This window comes from Haliaeetus albicilla, chromosome 23, assembly GCF_947461875.1.
Source record: "Haliaeetus albicilla chromosome 23, bHalAlb1.1, whole genome shotgun sequence".
In the NCBI taxonomy this organism is placed as follows: Eukaryota; Metazoa; Chordata; class Aves; order Accipitriformes; family Accipitridae; genus Haliaeetus; species Haliaeetus albicilla.
The window spans coordinates 20,400,396-20,422,009 of record NC_091505.1 but is presented as its reverse complement, the minus strand read 5'-3'; the positions used below and the strand labels follow the sequence as shown (position 1 = coordinate 20,422,009).

The following is a 21,614-nucleotide window of genomic DNA, read 5'->3' as shown; positions in this document are numbered from 1 at the left end:
TGGATATTACATACCAGTAAATATTAATAACTGAAAGTAGCAAGCTCTTCTACTGGGGACTGAATCCTTCAGTTATCATGAAGACAACAAAATGAAAATTGAGACAATGAAGGTTATATTGACAATAGAAAGGAAAAAAGTTCAAGCCATGCCTGGGGCATGAAATAGAGAGCAAAAGTTAAAGGAAAAATTCATGAAAGATGCATAACTATCAGGTTCACATGTATTACTGTTAAGTGCATTCATTAACTGATCATAAAGAATATATGGCATAAAAATGAAAGAGAAGAGCACAGTCTGTAATAGAACCTGATAATTTCAGTGTGTGAAAAGAAGCAGACCATGACAACATTTTAAACTAAGATCACTAAATCTTACATTCCAGCTTCCACTGCAAGCAATTCTTAAAGAAAAAAAATATCACACAGTAAATGATACAAGTGACAAAAGAAAATATGAGATCAAATTTTAAGGCTACAATGCAGTAGCACACAATGAAGCATTCATTTGTTTTGAAACCATCATTAAATTATCCGATCATTAACCATGTTGAGAAATGCATTGGTTCTGAACAGACACACACTGCAAATCTCCTGAAAATACTTATCCTGGTAAATGAGTTGTTGTGATTTTGACCAGGTCATTTGGTGTTTGAAGCCCTTTACATTCCATTGTTGTTTATATCATCTGTATTATTTCACATAACAGTTATAAAAGACCCTTTGGCCAGGGTTTTGACACCTCTGCATGAGATTATGTTTAACACCTCGTCAGTTGGTATACATATGCTAATCGTTGCAGTTTAGCACCTGTTTTCTCCTTTCCTGCTGTTCAGGCACAACACACAACTACCACAACTCTGTCTTTGCAGTATTTGCAGAGCATTTCACCACTTTACAGAGTAAATCAGATCTATCTTTGGAAAATGGAGCAAAGAAAATCCTGTCCCCACCTCAAGTAAAGTAGTAAAATGGCTGAAGTAACCACTTATTAATATTTTTTTTCACTAGTTTTGTTAATATATTAAAAAAGAGCAAGTCAGGTATGGAGAATGGGAAGGGACTGACTTGGTGCAGAAGCCTCTCCTCACCAGCTTCAAAACTTCTTTGTGAGCATTGTCCACCAAGTTCCATACCATACAGACAGTGGTGCTCTGTGCCAACCCATCACACTTGTTAACTCAGCATATTCCATTATAAAATAATTCACAGATTAAACACAACCCACTGATTCCAATGAGTTTGCAATCAAGGAATTCAGCCACTAGTACTCTGTGTCGCTGGAATTAAAGTAGGTGATGAAGCTGACGGGGATTGCTTACATGGCAGTTTCCATGGCTCTGTCCTGATTTCCCAAGGTCTTAGCAGAGCTTAAAACTCATCCTCTCATCTCACTGATGTTATGAGTTTTCTTCTTGGGAGGTAAATGAAGGATGTGAGTGAATGGAGAGAACACGTTAGAATTTCTGTCAGGAATTTATGCAGAGCTTTTGATCAGGTAATTTTAAGGATATATTAGAAGAGATTATAGACCTTCAGGGCAAAAGCCCTGTGTTTGTTCTTGAGTTTACCCTTTCTTTCAAAACATGAGGGGAAGGCCTGCCTACTGTGAGTGAAAAGGAAATCAGGGACAGAGAATCATTACTACAATTAATAACTATCATCCAAGAATATACTAAATGACTTTAACATGAATGACCCTCATGAATGTTGCCATGATATACACTGGAATACTAGTACTGAAATATTTGTCAATACTAAAGGAATATCGGTGGCCTTTCTCATATCTCTGCAGTCCAACCCAGCAGACTCTTTGCAATGAATTAAGAAGTATGTGGCCATACATATTCCATCTTACAAAGGGGAAAAAAATGTTCTGCATTTTCATAAAGTTGATTGACATTGAAGGATGTGGACACAGTGTCATATGGAACAGAGAATACATGGCAATGAGCTCTGGGGATGCAGCCTCTCCTGTGCTCTTCCTTCTCTATTACCAACCAATTAAAACTCACTGTAATGCATCAGATTCAGGCATCTCATCTAATATTTTTATTCCAAGCAAAATCCTGATGAGTGGGCCTATAAAGTATCACGCAACATAAGGAAACCTTTTCCCATTTACTTGCAGTCAAGTAGATCATACCTTCTGACAAAGGAGCTTATGATTTACTTGTTGTAAAACCAGTACAGTAAAGCTCACAGAATGCATGGCCTTTGCTTACAGAATTTAAAAAAAAAAAAACCAACAAAACAAAACCAAAAACAAAGGTACAAAAGCATACCAAAATAGGAGAGATAAATGGTCTAATTCATGTCATTCAACTAGCTGTCTGCATCAAAAGCAGTCAGTGGAGATGTAAGCAATAAGACCAATGGAATTTAGAGCATAATTCATCCAACAAAACATAGGCAACTCCACAGACTGTACTGACAGGTCCCATCTCAGTGTAAAGGGAGACTTTGATGACTAGCTTAGATATAAAAACTTTTCAGTACAAGCATTTTACAGTTATTTAGATGAATCATACTCAAGAAGTCCTTAAAGGTTACTTCCTTATTTACCAGCTCCTTACTGTTTGACAGTGTCTAAGAAATTTCACGACATGAGAGAGTTTAAGATTCTCTTTACTTCTAGTTTAGTAACATTTAGTAATAGTTACAAAATACCTAATTTAATATAGAATCATAAATTAATATAGTTTGGAAGGGACCTCTGGAGGTCTCTAGTCCAACCCCAGGGCCACCTAAAGCAGGTTGCTGAGGCCGAGTCCAGTCAAGCCCTGAAAGTCTCCAGGTATGCAGACTCTACAGCGGCTCAGGGACCCGTTGCAAGTGGCCTGCCTCCTGGTGAAAACAGTTTTTCTTATGCCTACTTGGAATTTCCTCTGTTGCGATTTGTGTCCGTTGCTTCTCATTCTGTCATCAAGCATCTCCAAGAAGAGTCTGGTTTCTTCTCTCCACCCTCCCACCATGCAGCTGTAGGCAGCAATAGGATGTCCTCTTCAGCTTTTTATCTGAAGGATGAACATACCCAACTGTCGGCTTCTCCCTGTGCTCCAGCCCCCTGACACCATCCTGGTGGCCTCTCTTGGACCTGTTCCACTATCTTGGGAGCCCAAAGCTGGAGGAAATACTTGAGACAGGGTCTCAGGGGCTGAACAGAGTGGCTTCCCTCAACCTGCTGGCTACAGTCTTGCTAGTACACCCAAAATTCACTGTACAGCCCAGACCTTCTTGACTGGAAAGGTAATGTTCAACCTGTTGTGTACTAGAACCCTCAGATCTTTTTCTGCAAAGCTGCCTTCTATATATGCAAAGTAATAACGCTGAAAGAAAGCAAAATGCCATCAGCAAGTATGTACACACAATACTACGATCTCAAAAGTGATCACCGAGGTTGACTCAACATTAAAAACTAAGCTCTAGGTATCTACACACACATGCATTTTTTTCTCTAAAGTCATATCAGGCCTTCAAGAGTTGATGTAAGTTCCTGAGTAACATTCAAAGATTACAAGGATGTGTGAAATGACTGATACATACATAATTCACATTTTTCTGCCTCATATTTGAAAGCATTAAGATTCTAGAAATTCTTGGGTTTATCTCAATTATATAAAAATTACATATGAAAAGATTCCTTTTAGTGTATGAAGGTAAAGAAATGTTTCTCCTGCTCAAGATTATACATTGCAGAAAAGAAAGTGAGGTGTCATGGCTAAAACGATGTAGTTGGAAACATAAAAAAGGCAGTGTGATGAAAAACAGAGAAAGCAAATACTAGAGGAAAAACCTGCACATACAGAAAATGGCTTAAATCAGCTCATCATCATATAATGATCAAACGTATTTTCAATGCCTTGAACTAATCCGTTACTGCATGGGTATTTATTGCCATGAGGACTCTCAAGCAAAGGCTGCTTGAGGCTGCTTAGAGAGGTTGTGGAAGGTTTCCAAGAACACACTGGATGAAGTCCTGAGCTCATAGCTGACCCTGTTTAGAGCAGGAGGTTGGACTAGATGACCTCCTGAGGTCCCCGGTAACCTGAGTTATCCTTTGTCATAGTTTTCCTATGCATTATTTGTGTATTTACTAAATGAATGTTTAATCAGAATCCAAAAGCACAGTACAGCACTAGCACAGTGTCTTTCTGGGGGTTAGCCGTCGGGTATCTGGGAACCTACATGCTCTGGTCAAACATGAAAATGCTAGCAAGAGCAATGCACAAGCCTTTTGTGATAGCAAGTTCATCAGAGATGTACATAATGATGATCCCTAATTTAAAATACTAATATGTCCTTAAATGACTTTTAATGGGTAAATATCAACTATGGATGTAGAATTTAACATATTGCAAATTCTTGCCTTCATAGAATTACACACTGTACTCTTGAGAGATTTTTACATTGTTACATTTATTAATCAGGACAATAGTATATCTGCTTCAGACATTAGTATATTTTAAAACTTGGAGCAAAAGAACAACATCAGTGCTTCAGGCACTGCTGCTTGAGCTTTCAAGATAACCTGAAGCATAACTTGGCTTCATGTTTAAGCAGGTCTAGAGCCAAATTCAGCATTCCCTGCTGAGCTAGTCTAGATATCACATGTAGCTGTGGCATAGAAATGTATAAAAGAACAGAAATTCGACCATTTTAATTTGAAGAACAGAATACATTGCATAAAGTTTTCCAGCTCCTTGACATTGAAAATAATGGTGTCTGACAGTTCTAGGGTTAAGCAGACACTCATTCAGCACAGCATCGTTTATCTGCCAACAGTATGTGTCTCTTGTTGTTACTTCAAAGAAAAAATTCAATAAAAATTTAAATAAAAACAGATCTGTCAGTATAAAGCTTTAATATTTTACACCATACTCAATCTCTTTCCTTTGTAAAGTGCTTTCATACTTCCTGAACTTGTCCTGCAGTACACAATTCTCAGTATTTAAAAGAAAGAAACCATGAATCACCTTTAAACATCTACACTTTCCTGAAACATTAACATTTATTTTTAATAGACATCACTGAAACTGGCTTCACTAAGTACTGTAGAATGTTTAAGAACTCTATGTAGATTGAGAGAGCTATAAGAATATATATGTTAAGTGCTCCAACATCGTTACGTACAAGCAGGTTACTTGGTCAAGCATTCATGATTCAGAAAATAACATTAATGGTTTCATTTCTAAGCATAAATCTTTTCCTTCATATATATGAAGTATACAGTAGTCCTTAATTCCATACGCTTGCTCATACAGTACATCTGTTGTTAGACTACAGACTTTACTACAAATATACTTTGAAATAAGTGAAACAATGGCCTCTCGATACATTTTTGCCCAATTTTGCCTTTAACAACTCACATATTTTATGAATCTAACAATTAAATACTGCAGTATTCACTGCTTACATCAGACTTTTGTCTTAAAGCTGCTAGATCCAAGAAATCAAAGACAGTTTATGAGAGATAATTAATGTCTCTCTTCTGTAATTGCATATGGCAAGGTATAGTCTCTCCATTTTAAGCTTTCTCCCATATATATTTTAATAATAAAATTATTAATCTATTTAGAAATCTCTCATACTATTTAACAATTCAGCTCTGGATTGTAACTACTTTGAGAAGAAAAGCAATGAGCCACTGGCCTCATGTAACAGATTCAGATTATAATAGCTTCAATAAAAACATTTTCTTTAAATTTGATTGCACGCCCTAAAAGCAAAATTAACAATCTGCCAAAGCCAATATGCTCATATAAAGAAAAGATTGTAAAATATGATCATAATTATATGCATATAAACAGGCTCACTTCTATTTGATTTTAAAAGTTTCTTCCAGGCAAAAAATACTGTCATCTATTTTCTATCCCAGTCACAAGGTTATAACCATGCTACACATTACAGCACTAAAATTTTGTGAAGAAGATTATGATGAAATTGCCATTTCATATCAACTTTACTGGGCAAAAATATAGGCATTAAAATGATAACAGGAATAATCTATTATCTTATTTAAGTATCTTCATTATTTGAAATGATAGTTGCTCCACACTATTTGCCAAAATACGTTAAGTGTTTTTAAAAGTCATAAACCTCTGCCACTCTCTTCTTTATACAAGTGTTAACTATAAAGTTCTATCATAAATTATGAAATAAAAGAGTTTAAGTCAACCCAATAATATTAAATCTGTTCTTTTAATAATAAAATCCATGCAGCTGAGAGCTGCTCATTATTTATTTAGCTTCTACAAACCAACACCTGGATTTGTTTCCTTGTAACTTTACTTCACTGTTTATCTTTCTCTTCCTAGAAGAAAAATCATAGCTGTATCTTCTCACTCCTGTATGTTGCACTTTTCTCTGGTATGAATCTACCTGTATCATCCCATTTCATTACCAGTTATGAACCCAGGTAATCATCACATAACAGTCTAGCTGAACACATGTTCCTATCCGTATCACCACTGAAAATAATGTATCTGAAATCCCCACAAAACCTAAATGTGATCTCAGACATCCATACCACAATACTGTTAATTACATAGATTTTTCATTTGTCAAATAGCTTGACTGCTTTTCTGACAACTGGTTATATGTCCCTGCCTGATAGAAAAAACAAAAACCATAGTCCAAGTAAGCCATAATGGAATACAATCCCCACAAATAGTAGAAACATGATCAAATACTGGTCAAAGTTACTCTCTTCTGAAATTACTTCAGAAATACATCCACAGTACATCCCCCACATCCAAATTGCCAAATGATCCTTTCCATTATATTCAAGAACATGTACGAGTTCAGCTGGGGGCGCTTTGTTACGGCACTCTCTGAGAACAGTCTACCTTCTGAAAAGCAAAAGCAGAAAGGCAAAGCAGATGCAAAAAAAAAAAAAAAATATATATTTACTGTAGCATTTGTAGACGGTGGTACATGAGACTTCGTCGGTGGAACTTCAACAAAGACAAGACATTACTAGAACAAGGATAAGATGACACAAAAAGGAAAGAACACCTGGATTTGGAGAAGGGGGAATGAGAAGCCCCTATTTTTTGGGAGGCTGCTATCACACCACTTACAGCCTGGCTCAGCTGCAATTCTCTGGGCAGTCTGTAGTTCAGTCTAAGCCATGAAAGGTCTGACGCAACTAATGCTGAAGAAGAAGGTGTTGCAGCCTGCAGAAATGAAGGGCTAGAATTCAAGCAGCCAGCACAGCTATGCTAGCTTTAAGGCTTGCTTGTCAGAGCAGAACAGGATCAGAACAGAACAGCGTTCAAAACAGAACAGAGCTTAAAATATTTGAGTCCCCTTAGGAAAGTACACTAATGAGGCAGGCTATCTGTAACATCTAATTCCAAGCAACAGGCATACTGAAGAGGTCTGCTTACTCTCACAAGTCAAAGGATGGGAATAATCTCCTTCTCAAAAAGCCAGTAGAGTTTTTGTAATGAAAGTAAAGAAGAAAATGAAATGAAGTGGCAGAAACTAAGTTCAATTTTGCAAGTGCAAGATGGGATACTAGACCCCATTGCCTAGGGGCATATGTTAGTAGTTAGTATGCATCCTGCATATATTAGTGACGCAACCTTTTTTGCTCCTCTGGAAAGAAAAATCTTGGCCTTCTGTTGGAGCATTAGTTCACAAAGAGCCAAGGATACACCTGGGAGGCTGCAAAATAATTAACTGGATCAAATAGCCAAGAAAATAATGTCCAGGACTCAAAAGTGCAGATAAAGCCAGCTGTACCTGAGATGTGGGAGGTATGAGCGAAAGGGGACTCCTTAGCTTAACTTTGGTTAGATAATTGCAAAAATAATGGTATGAAATGTCACCTGCTTGCCCCTCTCCATACAGCAGTACTGCAGTTCTGCAACGCTAAGGTTTCCAAAAAGGTAAGCTGGCATCCATGAAAGAAATCATTATGGACAGCAAGAGATTCAGAAAGACTGCTTCTCATGGGAGGGACTGTAGAGGAGAGGAGAACTTCACCTAAAAAGGACACATCTTCAGATACTCCTCTGCACATGTTTGCATCTCCTCCACGCTGCCTTCCAGATGGCAGAGGAGAGCAACACCCAACCAGAAGCTGTACTGAACGCATCAGGGGCAGCCTACAGCACGAGCGAGAAGTGGGCTGCTCTTCCATTTCCACAGCAAAACATTTCATCCTGTGGCCAAATCTCACTGTGGTTCATTCTCTTCTTTAAAAAAGTGTTCAATGACCTGGTTTGAGAGCCTCAGATGGAAAATGTTATTAATTCACTGTTATTTACAGTGGAATTTACAGTTATTTATAGAATGGAATCATAGCAGCACCAACCACTTCCCTTTCTAATGCTGGAAAACCTACCTTTTTTTTTTTTTTTTTTTAAAGATAATAGCATAAGAAACCTTTATTTTAGCGAATCAGGAATAAAGTATATAAAAGTTCTTGGCACTTCCAGGGAAAAAAATTCTTCCCTTTTCCTGATTTATATCTGACAATCACACCATAATGCATACAATATACAAAATGCTCTTTTAGGATTTAGAAACACTACACAAATAAATTTTGAAATCTTCTTGTGGAACTGTAACTATGCAATCAATGAAAGCCCAACAGTTAATCAATGGTAGCTTCGTCAGTGATTAGTTTATGTAAGGGCAGCCTTCCTCAGGTCCTTGATTTAAAAACTTGAAGTTAATACAAAGCAACATGAGGCAGCCAGAAAAGCATTGTCTGCTACCTAAAAAGTCACACATTTTATCTATCTGACATACAAAAGAAAGCCTACTGATAATAATCACCACAAAAGTAGCAGAGGATTTGATAATATTCCAAAAGATTAGTGTAATAAAAAAAATGTGTTTTTCAGAAAAAAAAATACTTTTAATATTTGTAGAAGTCTGGTAAAATAGCAACTGGTAAAGCTACGCTTTCAGCTTCTAAGAAAACAATGAATGGCTTGCCAACTCTTCCCATTAATTGTCTTTTGTAACATTCATGAAGTTGCAGTATTTCAGACAAGCTTAGATGAAGATATAATTCCCTCTGAAATTCAGAGGCACTTATCACGTAAACAGAATTAATCTAAAAAATTCTCAACACTCAAAAGCATTGTATGCTGCAGATTTTAATTCCAACAGCAGCTTTCATACCTGCCCCATAACAATGTAAATAGTTTTTTGCAGTTCAGTGAAAGTGTAGGTCAATTTGTAACTCCCTCACTGTTAAAAAATAAACTTCAAAAAACCCACATCAGAGAGAAGAAAAGCTGGAAATGGCAGTAGGACGATCCTGCTTGGTTCAAAGAAACATCTGAGGAGGAGAATGTAATCCTAAAATGATGGACAAACTGAGAGCAAGCACGAGTGCAGCTCTGTCTGAAGAAGCAAGCCTCTGTCTTCAAGGCTCCTCTAGATTTTCACTAATTAAATGAGGCCAGGATATTACAAACAGCTTATGGAAAATGCACAGGAATAGATCACCTCAAGAGCTAAATAGTGAAGTTAAATACGTGCAGGACTCTTACTGTTTTTCAACCTCGCTCACTTCCCCAATTTCCTTTTTTGTTGCCTTTTCTACTTTATATAACAATTCTGCTGTGGTATAGATGGTCACCCTTGGCTAAAATTCAAGAATAAAAGATTAACTTTGCTTTAACAAAGAAAGATGAAAGGTTCAAAAGATGTACTTTGAAACCTATCCACTCCAAGGCTACGTCTTATTAACCTATCACATGTATGTTCAAAAGAAGTTCATGTCCTTTTAGTTAAAGGACACCATTAAATGTAAAGATGTCTGTTAATAAATAAATAAATAAATATATAACCTAAATGCTCTATTTTGTCCTTAATTGTATGACTCTTCATACCATTTTATGTCAAGACAAGAAAAAACCCACTCCTGAACATCTGCCATTTTCCATAGGCAGGTACCACACTACTATGAAAGCAAAATTGTGTAAGTACTTGGTCTTGTTCAGAGAAACAGATTCTACAGTTAGGAAATTACTTCATTGTAGCAGGCGAAAATATAGCATTAAAAAATCTTAATTTCTGATGGCACTATGCACATAGTACCACCTTTAAAGGTATAAGAATAGAAGCTTTAATAAACAGGATTACTCTTATCAACGATGAAAAGAGTATCTCTATTAATTTGTAAGATTAGGACTTAAGACCTATACAGGATCTTTAAATGAAATTGATAAGCAGAATTTAGTATTTATTAGTATTTCTCATTTTCTGCATTCTGTAATATGATTTACAATTTTAAAAAGAAGTGTTGGTGCACAGTGTTGGTAGATGCACTTAACAGAGCCACTTAAAGAGAAAATTGTATCTGTCCTCCTTGTGTTTGTTAGAAGGAAGACAACGGGGAAGTCACGGGTCACGGAAACACACGTTACCATGTGCCCTTCTTGAAACTTACCTTAGGCTGAATTACATGTACCATTTTGTCACAGCTGAAGATAAAGAATAACACTGTTTTTATAGAAATTGAAAAATAAAATAAATTAAAGTTGTTATCTTTTAACAAGATCAACAAAGCAATTTAACTACCAGTGAACTAGAGGTGCTACTTCAGAGTCATATTAACCTCTTCGATATACTTACTGCTCTTCCAACTATGTTAACCTGTAGGGTCATCTGGCAACAACCAGCCTTCACTTGTGACTATTCCTTCCTTCCACCTCTTCTGGATGCTACTTAGCTATCCACCTGTAACAGTTCCCCCCACCCTCCCAACATTAAAGCTTGGACAAAATTTATTCTTCAAATGTTAACTTTTAAAAAAATCTGTTCCTCTCGGCGTTTCTTTGTTATCTGCTCACTTCTGAATAGATTTTTCTTTCCACTTTTTTAATGTCTGGTGTCATGACTGATTTCTTTCTTTACCTGGGAAATTAGAAAACAAGAAAAACTTTCCAAAATATCATCCACAGTCAGTAATTTTCCAATAACAAGCAGTAACTCCTCCCACCTGCCACTGGATTTAGCTATTCAACATTATTAAGTACTTCTAGCTCCCCACAGCTAGACAAATCCCAAAGTACCTTCTTTATTGCATTTTTTTATTGATGAGGTTTGTCATTTTACGGGATGTGGTATAATAGAGGGCAATTTAGTCACTGATGCACACAAATGTTACCTTTTTGCAATGCGTCAGCAGCAATAATCTTCTCTCAAATATGCTGAGAAGCAGCTATAAACCTTCTCCTGCCAGAGGCAAGCTCTAGTGAGTCAAACTCAGCTGTGCTAAGAGATCTTCACAGATTGTGTTTTTTAAGGTCTACATTCGTCAAATGTAGCAGTAATTAAGGCACAAAAATCAGCTTAATTTTTGCAGGACCCAAAGAAAATAGCCACTGAATTATCTCTTAAGTTTTCAAAACAGTTTATTTGATCTCTTTTTAGTGGCTCTGTGTGAAAACGTTGAGGAAGACATGAGGCCCAGATACTATTTGCATGTCTTAATCATCTCAGGAAAGGGATGATTAGACAGGTCACAGGAATCAATGAACCCCAGGAAAACCTGTTGACATTCCAGCTGATAGCAGACCCCCCGTGACTTGAAAGGAGTCAGGCGTAGACCCCTGATTTCTGTGGATCAGAACCTTTTTCCCTTAACCTTCATGAAAGTATCACTTTTAACTTCACCAGAAGGAGAAAGAAATGAAAGTCTGATCCTCTCTTCAACCTCTACAAGTCAGCTAAATAAAAGGTATTACAGCACGCAATTGCATGAAGCAGTAATATTCATTGGAATGAAGAATTTTTTCCCCCAAGTACTAGAAAACACTTGATACTTGCTAACAGAAATGGAAATATTTCATGGAACAAGTTATAGAAGCAGCATTTTCACTAGAAACAATCTGAACTAAATCATTCAATCACAATTTATATCTAGAAGTGAAACGTCGGACAGATTAAAAAAAGGGAACTTGTCCACCAAACTTGTTTTTGAATAAGCTGAAGCTGTAAACCATGATCGTCATTCACAGAGAAATAGCTCCCAGGGCCAGTAATTCTAGGAGTGACAGACAGGCTTGGGAGACCCTGTAAGTATTGTTACAGCCCAGGTATTGGGCTGGAATCACAAACTACTCAGTAATAATTTTGATTCCAATTGCAGCTTATGGCCCTGAGGAAATCAATTCATTTCTGTCTCAGGTTTTTTCATTTATATAAGGAGAGAGGATGTACATTTTCCTATAAACCTATTTCAGAGGGGTAGTGGGCAATTTCTTATGACTTGTAAAGCTTTCTGAGGTAACAAAGCTCTCTTCTGCTCAAGTCTTGTATTTTAAAAAGCCTGCAATTTTCATAAATCTACTTCTAAACAGTTTATGGCACTAGAAAAACTGACCTAAATTCTGATCATACTTCCAGACTGAAATAAAAGTGACCTAAGAAAGTATAAATGAAATGTATCAATATCAAACATTGACCCTCACTGTGCCTGGGGAGAATTTTCTCAGCAACAATGATGGTGATGTATTGCAGGACCACTGCAATTAGCACCACTGCAATCTCCTAACCTAGCAAGTATTCCCACACCGGGAAGTCTTGTGTGTGCCTATATATACACACACACACACATTTTTCTCTCTCTCTCTGTCTCCCAGATGAGTTTGTCAATGATTTTTTGGCTTATTTTTTGTACACATATATTTCCATTTCATGTTTTACATTATATAGATGGAAACTTAAACATGTCAGAAGAGATTCCAGCCAGGAACTCTGAGATACCGTTTTACATTTTATACTACCCTTCATTTTTATCTTTTCTCCTAAAGCAACTAACGTAACAATTGTTTCATAAGCTGACAATAAGTAGGAATAGTAGTGAAACACTATTAAGCGTAGAGTTATCCCTCAAACTTCAAGCATTTAACTGTGGATTTAAAAGGAACTGCAGATTCTGTGCATGGCCAACAATAAGATGCAGGACTTGCAGAAAACAATTCCTCCCAGATCACCACCATTCTCCAAATGTGTGTGTCTCTGTCTCCTTAACGACTATAGAGGGAATCTATGGTAACATAGTTCTTCACCTGGGAACCTTGGATAGCTGGGAGAATGCTGGGTCCTTGTTCTCTCACTCTAGCATATCTTCCAGTCTGTTTATACATGTGACTACATATATGGCAGATTAATTATGGCCAATATCAGGAGCAGGAAGGTCTCAGAAGCTAAGTGCTAATAGACCTACCTAAGTACTTGAATTAGCCATCAACTAGGAATCCTGAATGTTTCAGGCATAAGCTGTTGCTTTTCATATTCTTCTTTCTTTTTTAAATATATATACACCATTGTCTGCTAAAAATGCATTCATCTTGCGATTATTTTTTCACTGACTGAAAAACAAAATGAAAATAAAGCCTGTAATTCTTTTCAGTATATTAGCCATATTCTAATAATCTTAGTCTTTCTCTCTATTAGCAGCTATCTATAGAAAGCTACTTCAGTCAACAGTGAATGGTTTGAGAAACTGAAAAGCACTTACTTTGTCCCCTGAGACCAAAAGCTTAAAATCCCTACTTTTAAGTTGCTCTAGGATTGAGACATGATTCCATTCTCCTGAACGGCAGCACTATACACTGCTACAATTCCACTGGGTCATTCTTTATGTAAATTCTCATTAAGAGAGGCTTGGGTAACATTACATTTGCAATATACTTCTCCAGATTCTGTATTTTGAAATCCAGCTATAAAGCTAAAGCAGCTCTTTCATTAACTCACAAATGCCAGACAGAATACTTGCCTTGGCAGCCACATACAAGTTTTTTGGAATGTTTACAGACAAAAATCCTCTCCCTTGACCAAAACAATAAAAGGAATTATACCCACAGCTTTGGTCTGAAGATTTAAACATAATACAGAAATGGAACAGAAAGTTAATGGTAACTTAATGTTGTCTGATACAGCTTCACACAATATTCCGATCCCATTGACCTTTTGAGGATAATGTGGCACCATTATTCATTCAAATTGTGGACATCTCAAGAGAGAAACCCACAATGTTTGTTTTTCTTAAATGTTATTTTTTGTGCATTGCAACGTACAGGAATGGACAAGAACAGAATAAACAGATTCAAAAAAACCCCAAACACAGCTAGAAAACCATTAATAGATGCACTTTCCACAGACTTCGAGCCAGATATTGAGCAACCTCTGGTTCTCTGGCCCCAAACCTGCAAACTAGTTTCCACCAAATGACCTACTACTAGATTGCATAGGTCAGCTGTTTGTAAAACTGTAAATGAAATATATTATGAAGAAAAGAAAGAACAAAATGTAAATTTTCCTTTTTTTGCTTGTAATATGTAGGTTTTAATTTTGATTACGTAAGAGATCCTGTCGTGTCCCTATGTTGTTACATTTTCCAAAATGAATAAGCATAAAGAACGGACATGAAGAAACGTGGTTGAACTGATAAAACATACTTTTTTGCTAAAATTTTCTTAGCACATGTTTTTGGAAACTCCATCACAGAGACTATGGGACCATATATAAACTGATAAACCTCAGTGCAGTGTTGCTGCTGGTTAACTGATACCATGGTGGCTTTTAAGCACTGCAGTATAGAATTGGGTAGAGCAAACTGAGAACTCCTGAGAAAAAGGCTTATCCAAATTCCCATCACTCACCCTGCCATATTTTAGGTGAATGTGCTAAGTCCTGGATGCTCGCTATTACAAGGGAAGCTTTCGGTTTCTTCTTTTAGATTTGCTCCGCTTTGCAAGAGATTGAAGCCAGGCCTCACATTCTAGATAACTGCACTAATTAAGATAATTAGCTCTATATATCAGATTTCTTCCCATGAATTGACAAATGTTAGATTATTTAGAATATGGTCAACTGGCAGGAGGCAACATGATGATGTGTCCCCAGAATGGCCAGTATAGCTCAGGTGTAACAGTACTTTCACCTCACATTCTGTTATAAACACGTAACTGTGTTATACTGCAACATTATGTTCAATCTTTAAAACAGAGCTTTGTGTAGTTAACTCATAAATATATGTCCTACAAATTGCACAGTGTATTTTCACTTACAAGAGAGATCTAAATAGGAAAATAAAATAAAAAAAAGTCCTAAATCACTCCAACATATAAGCCAATCTGTTAAACTGAATCTATAAAAGCAATAAAGCCAACTATCACAGAAGATACAAAACATGGTGCAGAATTAAAATCTGTGAAGACAACTGAAGTTATACTCAGCTTAGGTTATACCTGAATTTTACTTTTTACTTTTATATGTATGCATGCCCTGTGTGTAATCTTAGAAATCTATTATTTGGTCTAACTAATGTTAAGCAAAATAATTTAAATTCCAAACAGAAATCATAATAAAATGCCATTTTACGGTTTGCAACTTTACTTACAAATAGGACTAAAGATATTTTGAGACAGACTAAAATAAGACTTCTCTAGGGTATGGTAAATTACAATTTCAACCTCTCTTGTAAGAAAAAGGAAAATTCCTGCTCATTTACACACTTAATTCGTAACTGCTACAGTGTAGCTAGTGATTACCCCAAGCACAAAAAAGACAGAATCAGACCTCCCATGACAAAATGCTCATATTTACATCATGCTCACAGACAACAGAACTGACTGATTGAAGCAGTTCGTGGTGGGTTGACCCTGGCTGGATTCCAGGTGCCCACCAAAGCTGCTCTGCCACTCCCCCCCTCAGCTGGACAGGGGACAGAAAATATAACGAAGGGCTCATGGGTTGAGATAAGGACAGGAGAGATCACTCACCAGTTGCTGTCATGGGCAAAACAGACTTGACCTGGGGAAAATTAACTTAATTTATTACCAATCAAACTAGAGCAGGGTAATGAGAAATAAATCCAAATCTTAAAACACCTTCCACCCACCCCTCCCTCCTTCTTGGACTCAGCTCCACTCCTGGTTTTCTCTCCCTCCTCCCCCACAGCAGTGCAGGGGGATGGGGAATGGGGTTGGGGTCAGTTCATCACACCTTGTCTCTGCTGCTTCTTCCTCCTCAGGGGAGGACTCCTCACTCTTCCCCTGCTCCAGCGTGGGGTCCCTCCCACGGGAGACAGTCCTCCACGAACTTCTCCAATGTGGGTCCTTCCCATGGGCTGCAGTTCTTCACAGACCGTTCTGGCGTGGGTCCCTTCCCCGGGCTGCAGTCCTTCAGGCACAGACTGCTCCAGCGTGGGTCCCCCGTGGGGTCACAAGTCCTGCCAGCAAACCTGCTCCAGCGTGGGCTCCTCTCTCCATGGGACCACAGGTCCTGCCAGGAGCCTGCTCCGGCGTGGGCTTCCCACGGGGTCACAGCCTCCTTCAGGCATCCCCCTGCTCCGGCGTGGGGTCCTCCCTGGGCTGCAGGTGGAGATCTGCTCCCCCGTGGACCTCCCTGGGCTGCAGGGGGACAGCCTGCCTCACCGTGGTCTTCCCCATGGGCTGCAGGGGAATCTCTGCTCCAGCGCCTGGAGCATCTCCTCCTCCTCCTCCTTCTGCACTGACCTTGGTGTCTGCAGGGCTGTTGCTCTCACACATTCTCGCTCCTCTCTCCAGCTGCAATTGCTGTTGCACAGTAACTTTTCCCCTTCTTAAATCTCTTCTCCCGGAGGCACCACCACCATCGCTGATGGCCTTGGCCTTGGCCAGCAGCGGGTCCATCTCAGAGCCGGCTGACATTGGCTCTGTCAGACATGGGGGAAGCTTCTAGCAGCTTCTCACAGCAGCTCCCCTGCAGCCCCCCCGCTACCAAAATCTTGCTGTGCAAACTCAGTACACAGTTCAAGGATCTGAGATGTCTATGCCAATGAACTCCACATATTGTATTAAAGACTGTTTTTCCTAAAAATGATATGTAATAATGCAAACATTGGAGTAGTTATTTTAATACAAATACACTTGTCAGGAGGAAATCAGTGTTTATGTTTTTAATATGATGAAGACGCAGTTCCTTTGTAAAGGAACAGTTGTTGATATGATCTGTTTTTCAGTTTCCTGTCTTTGAATAAACTTATGAGCTAAAATGTGAACACTTTATAATAAAGGGTGGTTTATTATTATTTGGAATTTACTAAGGAAGGATTCTGAGGTTAGGATGGAAATTCTAGTTAAGTTATGAGTAAGAAAACAAAATATCCATAGAATAAAGGGATAATGGATATAAAACTGAGAGGAGGAGTTGGAGGCTCTACATCTTTTATAGTTTAGATAACGCCTCTGAGTATCTGGCTGTCCCTCACCTGGCATACTAAATAATAGTTATACAAAATGACAGAGAGATACAATATCCAGGTAGGCAAAATGTTCACATGAGATGCAAGAGATCTGCGTTCAAGTCCATGCACTTATCAGTGCTATAAAATACATTGGCTATTCCAAGCCCTCCTAGGCCTGATTTTCTGTTTGCTCAAGGGAGAGAGGAAGAGATATGGGTATTGTTTTGAGGATTTTTTGAAATTTCAACAAACTTCATAGGACAGGAAAATGAAGTTCTTCTGAATATTTTCAAAATTCATTGCATGTATACTCACACATTTTACAACAGCATTTCTAAGCCTTATTTTCAGAAATTCATTGAGAAAAAAAGTTAACCCTATGGGAAAATGCACACTAAACTGCAAGTTACAAATCCTTGAGCCAATAAATACACATTGAACACTATTCTTTGGAAAAATGGCAGAAAGTAGTATCAGACTCATTCCCGTGGTACCTCTCTTTCCACAGTCAGCCTCTATCTTTTGATAAGTCATTAGAAAAGATGACATTGTGTATCCTGGCACAACTGGGTCCTAGGGAAAAGTTGACAGATGTTGCAGTATAAATCAGTTCTGATGCACATTGTGTTGCCTCCAGAGGCATCTTCTGGTCTTCTACAAAAGGTTACTGAACCATATATAATACAAAAATGCAGATACAATTGTAAGGAATAAATGTAAGGTTCTGCTCTACCCCACTTAGAAAGTCTAATGCATGAATAATGTTCCATCTGCACAGTGGTCAAATGTGACTGAAATTGATTTTAGATGTACCACATGGAGCAGCACAGACCTTAACAAGCTTAGTGACATAGGGGACCTTGTCAGGAATCTGTACAAAATTCATGATACAAGAAATTTGTATAAATGAGAATCTGGGACAATGAGGAATGGGGGTTATATTACAGGAAACTTTTATGCCGAGTAATCAAAACGAATCACATACTGAAGGCATTCTCAGGTAGAATATAACAAAGTTTAGTCACATTAAATTTATAATAAACATGTGAAACATGTCAAATATGCAGCTACATATCCTGACCATTAACTTTTCTGGATGCATGAATAAAACGCGAGCAATGGGAACAAAACAGTCTTCTGCTAACATGTTTAGCTGAATAGATTTTTTTTTTTTGCCTGCAGCTTCAATCTTTCCACAACCTACCTTTGTCGGTATCAGAGTAGTATATCCCACCTGCAGCCGTGGTAGGCTGGAGTTGCTCTAGGCTTCCTCATATCACTCCCAGAATGCTAGACAATGATCCAATGACATCTGGCAATTCTGCAGAGGAAAGAAAGAAGAGTTAGAGTAAAAATATTCCACACTTTCTTTCCTCTTCTAATAGCAAATGCTCCATGACACAGCAATGCTGGAGGGAGTTGATATAAAGAGAATTGTGCTAGCCTCTTGATTCTCCATCATGGTTTTGCTTGTGTAACTCTGTAATCATTCTGAGCAGCCATATTAAACAAAGCAACAGGAAGAACTTGTGTTTGATCAGTATTGGACAAGAGAGAAACTATGTTACAGCAGCGCTTTACTTCGGTAATTTTTTGCACATTGAAAAAAGCCATTTTATTCTGCTTGCTCTGTTTGACTCACATTTGTTTCACATCTTGAGGGCTAGTTTAATTCTGCTTATTGGGTCATCCAGATTCAGCATAACATGAACAACCTGGTGAAAACTCTCTACAAATATATCTGGGGGAAAAGAATCAGAACGCATTTATAGTCTGTTGTTCCTCAAAATACACAGTTTTCTTATAAATACTATACCACATTCAATATGTTTTATTATCAAAAAAAAAAAAAAAGGAAAAATATTTCTTAAAATTCTTAGTTTTCAAAATAAGCCGTATATAAACATTTTCTATAAGGTTAAATCAAATTACTGAGTTTAAACAATTGATAACAAGCAAGTTCATTTTATCTTACCAAAACTATTTCAAAAGCTTGAAGATTTTTAATGATGACTTTGCTTTCCACTCTTGCATTAATCTTTGTAAGGACTGTGGATTACAAAAATTATTAAAAGAATGAAAAAGGCTGTAAGATAAGTATTCTAAATTTTGGAAATACCCTATGCCAGAACTGGTACCTTTCTTCATTAAAAGCTCAGGATCAACAACAATCTTGGAACCAGCACTTATAAATATTTTTACCTTTCAACCTGGCCTATCATTTTCATCAGTATGTAAATACCATTGATGATATTTACATCCCTGTGTATTCATTGCACTCTGTTCAACTCATTTCTGGAATATGAAATAATTCATTTCTTGATCAGCTCTTTAAATCCTCTGACTATAGCAGCCAAACACCTAACAAAGAGGAACTGCCATATCCTGATGAGGCAACGGACTTATCTTCATTTTCTAGACGGAGAAGACAGACAGAGAAAGAATAAAGTTTTCTTTAAATTAGGACATCCAATCTAAAATACTCAAGGATCCATTTTTCAGAGTACTTACATTTATTGCATAGTGAACATTCAAATAACTGATTTTATTTACTTCAAACTGGTAGCCAGTGTCAAATTCTCAAGCTGTAAGCCAAAAAAAAAAAAAAGGAGGAAAACAGCATTAATATTTGTTTCAGTGTTTTTAAATTATTATTATTTTTGTAAATTATTATATAATGAATTATTCCCAAACCTCCAAATTGGATGAAATCCAATCTGAACAGCCTCAACCAGGAGACTGTGCTGTGAAATCCTCCTAGCCCGTCCCACTCAGCATTTCCCACTACCTCATGCATTGACAATTCTGCAGCCTTTGTGACAATCAAATCAATATATGTATAAAACCACTTCCACATTCATTGGGTTGCTTCAGTCTCAGACGTGTCTTTCCCAACAAGGGTTCAAGATGACGTCTCATGTTGAAGAGTGTATCACAATTAATTCAAAAGGGACAAAAAGACTTCCTCACTTTTAACAATTCTGAACTTGGGGTTTGATTTTGCAATCTTGGTTTCCTTTGGCTGTGTTTTGTGTGAATAGCTTCCTCTATGCTTAAACAAACAAAAAACAAACTGAAAAAATTCCCAGTAATTTAATCTTGACTTTTCGTCCCTTGACCCACAACATCTCCACCAATTAGCCCAGTTATGGATTTCCAAACTTAGGAACTTGTAACAGAAGAAGGATGAAGGAAAATCATGTAGTTCGAAATACCATAGTGCAGTGAAACCTGGCTCATCCGAATGGCTGAGAACTGAGACAGCAAGGCCAAAAATGACAAAGTTTGAGAAGTGGCTTAGCACATGCCAGAGTGTAACTGTATATTCAGAAAATCAACCCTCAAAACCAAAAGTTCTGGTTTCAATAAGTAGTTGTTTTTCCCTATCTAGTTCCCTCTTTTGCATTTCAAAAAATCAGATTTGATCTTTTAACATATGAATGGGATGGGAACTGTGAGGATGTGGATAGAGTTTAGCTGCACAGGAATAATAAATGGAGAAGCCTAAAGCTTCTTCCCTACTTCCCTATGAGACAATTGTTTCAGAGATCAGGCTTCTAAGTAGACACACAAAATATGTCTGAACCAATATGTTCTGTTCAGGAAGGCGTTCAGGCACCACAAATTCATGAACTAAAAGGTCTGTCAGTCACCAATTTAGTACAGTGATTTATTCTTACATGTTGCAATGGCATTATGAGCCACATACTACTTTGCTTTGAAAGAAAACAAGAGCAGCATTTTTCAAATCCGGTTTAAATTTATACATGGATTCCATAATGTCTCAAGCTGCTTTCTCTAACTCACTTCAAGATTTTGATTATGGAACCATAGAATTTAAAGACAAGCAACTGAAATAAAAGTTAATACAATAAAACCAGCTAAGTGTTTCTTTCTACTGTCAGTCAATTCAATTTTCACAGATAGGAAACAGAAATAATTCAAATAGTCATTCACCCAGTCTTCTTTTCTGGATTTTGACATATTTTGTTTTGCATTCTTTTAAATGCATCACACTTTAAAGTGTTTAGGGATCATATTCCCTAGCACATAAAGATTCTTCGGTATAGATTTATACAGAGGGGACTGCAGCAGCTTGAACGATGGAAGCTAATAACATCAACACAGCATGCGTATGATTTTATGCACAGAAACTTGGCAAGAGTAAGAGTGTTTTTAGTGGAATGTGGCTATGCTAATACTCCCTCCTGTGAATAGCTCCTTTTCACTGTATAATCAAGATCTCCATGCAGTGATCCGAGATGCCTTTTCACAGAGCTGCTTTCAAAAATGAAATTATCTTCATTATTATTAATTTTATGAAAATAAATTGCCTTGGAGTTTAGTGCTAATTACTGTCCCTGTCATATAGCCCAATAAGGGGAGGTGTAGAATTTTATGCAACAGAA

General features: G+C 37.5%; 1 long non-coding RNA gene across 1 annotated transcript in view; it reads right to left on the bottom strand.

The window, feature by feature from the left end:
* LOC138690660 (uncharacterized) overlaps nucleotides 1-20,159 on the bottom strand; it is a 112,300-nt gene extending 92,141 nt beyond the window's left edge. The window contains exons 1-2 of the long non-coding RNA XR_011329418.1: nucleotides 19,717-20,159; nucleotides 18,410-18,526 (exon numbers count right to left, since the gene is read on the bottom strand). This is a non-coding gene — a long non-coding RNA (uncharacterized lncRNA). The remainder of the gene's footprint in view (nucleotides 1-18,409; nucleotides 18,527-19,716) is intronic.
* Nucleotides 20,160-21,614: the final 1,455 nt, after the last annotated feature.